Source organism: Chiloscyllium plagiosum, chromosome 16 (assembly GCF_004010195.1).
Source record: "Chiloscyllium plagiosum isolate BGI_BamShark_2017 chromosome 16, ASM401019v2, whole genome shotgun sequence".
Lineage (NCBI taxonomy): Eukaryota > Metazoa > Chordata > Chondrichthyes > Orectolobiformes > Hemiscylliidae > Chiloscyllium > Chiloscyllium plagiosum.
The window spans coordinates 73,148,097-73,151,471 of NC_057725.1; positions in this window are offsets into that span (position 1 = coordinate 73,148,097).

Here is a 3,375-nt window from a genome sequence, read left to right on the forward strand (position 1 = left end):
ATATTGGGAACCATGAGCACACATTTGACCACACGTTTAGCCTCTCTACAAGCTGTTGGGTTTGACATCCTTGGTGACGTTGGTGGATTAGCGGACAATGATAATATAAAGCAGGTCATCATCTCTGTACCATCCACAATGCCCTCCCCTCTAATCCACAACATCTGACTACTCTCCCATCCTAATCTCTCACATCTAGCTCCACCTCAATCAATCCCTCTCCACTTCAATTTCTGCTCTATCTTTATCCCTCTCACAGTGTTATGCACTGTCCCTGGACTTTAAGATCCTCTCCTAAAGTTAATACCGTGTCAGTTCTCTAATTACATTTTTTAACCATACTTGATGCTCTTCATTGGTAAGGATATAAGGATCGGCTAGGTCAGAAGAAAACAGTGACATGTCGAATTAAAGATTAGTTTTCCTTGTGAAGACTCAGTTCTGGATGTCTTACCAATTTGAATAAACTCCAAATGTGTTCAGAATAAATCTCTGGAACATGAGTTCCACATTCTACCAAAATGCTCAGTCATTACACGAGGAAAAAAATTAGATGAACCTTGCAAACCTCAGCATCGACTGCCTGATCACTTTGCTGATGGTCTTTTCATATTATTTGTAATGTGAAGCTGTTTTGATCTTCTCTCTGACCATACTTACTCCGAGACAGATCAGCCCGAGACACAGTCAGTGCAGTGACATTGCCTTGCCTGGATTTATTCGTGCAGCTTCGTGCCTCAGACGAAGCCATTTTACAAACCGATTGTGATGTCACTCTCTCTCTCTGTGATGTACACGGTGAGGTCACACTGGTTTTGTGAGGTCACACTTTGACCGGTCCAGTACAAGGGGACTCACTGCAATCAAACAGGGAGTTACTGAATCCCTCACTGTCATCAGGTTACAATATGTTGACATTCCAATATTATGGACCAGGCCAGACGTCCATGGATCCCATAAGATGTTAACCTTACTCAACAACTTACCTTGTCAACGGCCTTGCTAAGATCTATGTAGACAACATCTACATCTACTGCATCTACTTTCTTCGTCACCATTTCAAACAACTCTGTCCATCAAGATATTGTTCAGGCCAGAATTGGAGGCGTTGTTGCAGTCGCAGTGACTGCACAATAGGAAGATTGTGATTGCATTGGAGGCGGGACGCAAACGCGATTCACCAGGATGTTGCTTGAGCTGTAGCAATTTAGCTGTGAAAAGGGTGGTTGGATAAGCTTGGGTTGAATTCTTTCGAGAAGAGATCAGTGTAACTCGGACTATGATGGACAGGGATAAGCTGAATAGAAAGCAGCTGTCGCCATTTTTGAAGGGCCATGAAGACGATGTCATAATATTAAGTTGAAAGGCAGGACATTTAGAGGGGAAGTGATGAAAAGCTTTCTCACTTGGAGGATAGTAGGGGACTGCAATGCACAGCATGAGATAGGAAAGCTCCCTTCCTTTAAAAAGAGCTTGGATAAGCACCTGAAATGTCAGAACATTCAAAACAATCCTAATCCAAAGAGATGCAGGTTGGTGAAATGGCCATGCTAAATTGCCAGTAGTGTTCAGGAATGTGCAGTTTAGGTACATTATTCTGGGGTAAAAATAGAGTAATAGGGTAGGAGAATGTGTTTGGGTGTGAAACTCTTTGGAGGATCGGTGTAGACCTGTTGAAGGACTGTTTCCACACTGGAGGAATTCTATGAATTATGCATTAAGTGCTGGGAAATGAAACACGTGTAGCCCTTACTGTAACTTTGGCGGGTCAAACTTTACAGATAGGCCACCGCTGTCCTGAATCACACTATCATTATGTAATTTTGAAGTTCAGATTTGCAATACATTTTTGTCTTTGTTTTGACAAAATGTTTCCCGATGTACATTCGAAATGTTAGTGTGGTCAGTTTCAGCTTCAGTTTCTGTATCAGATTGCTTGTTCAAACATTGAATTTCCAAAATGTGTTGCAAAACTGAATTAACAAGGAAAGCAGTGAGATAAGAGTATGCAGTCGAATAGCTCTTCAGGATATCTACACCATGAGATATTGAATAACTGAATACTTTCATCAAAATGAAGGATATCACTGTAAAGAATATCAGACGATATTTAGATATTGATGGGGCTGATAGTGAGTGAAATAATGCAAATGTTGTTGTTCAGAGGTAAGTTGAAATTACCATTTGAGACCCGAGAAAATCAGATTAAGCCAATTCTTGGGCTATTCAAACATGGTCTTAAACAACAATGATATCACATCATTAAAATAAACCTGTTGTCATTATTCGTTTGTTTGAAATGATTAAAAATAAAGATGTAATCATAATCTCCCACTGGAGATACCACACATCTTAAAATGATGTCCCTGGAACTGTTTCAGATCCAATTTCAACAGTTGCCAGCAGAAGCAAGAAAGAGGTTGTTCAACAAACATTAAAATGCATTACGCTAATCTATTTTTTGCTAAAGTGTATTACACTATCCTTGTCATTATTGGTGTTCCCGGTAAGTCTTGTTAAAAACTTATGTAATGCAAATCTCTGTATGAAATGATACTTATTCCACTGTATGACTGATAATTATTTCCTTTCCATTTAGCAAGACAAATCCCGATGCGAGACGGTGCTGTCCTCACTTACTCAGTTTAAAACGATTAGTTTGTCGATTCGAGGACTCCTCAGTTATGTGCATCACTGTCTGTTTCTCTATACTGTGCAGAATGGGTTTGCCCTGAGGCCACATTGATGGGGTTTGGCTGAGCACCGACTCTGGCTGGTCCAGAAAGTGTGTCGCGCGACCACTTTCTCTCTGTGCGAGTTCAAAGCCTGCTATTGGACAAATGGGTTTTGTAACAATCGACCTATTAGTGATACCTGGTAGTTTCCCATTCCTTGATGTGAAGGGATTGTGTTGGTGGATCTTGATCAGGCAGCTCGTTCCAAATGGGAGCCCAAATACAATGTGAGCAATGGGTGGATTGAGTAGGTCAATATGGAGTGATACGTGAGTGACAGCAGGGATAGCTTTAACCAATTTGTGTGCTTTCATCAGTCAGTGGGAGTCTGGTAACACGATGTTTGCGATGGCAGATCGCTGAGAGAGGTGTTCAACACAGCGGTCTGATCATCATGTGTATTGCTGAATTATTTAACTGTCAAAAACACGTGCGAGTTGTGTTATTTGTAAAACGATGCACAGTGCTGTTCTGCAGAGTTTGATAGGACAAAACTCTGAGATCTGGAGTGTAGATGCAGCATCTCTCCCACTGACGATCAAACAACTTTGCCCAACAAAATGTTTCCCACATTGTCCTTTGTTCCTGCTATTTTGATTTAGACAATCAATTTGGGTGAGTTATCATTATTATTACTTTG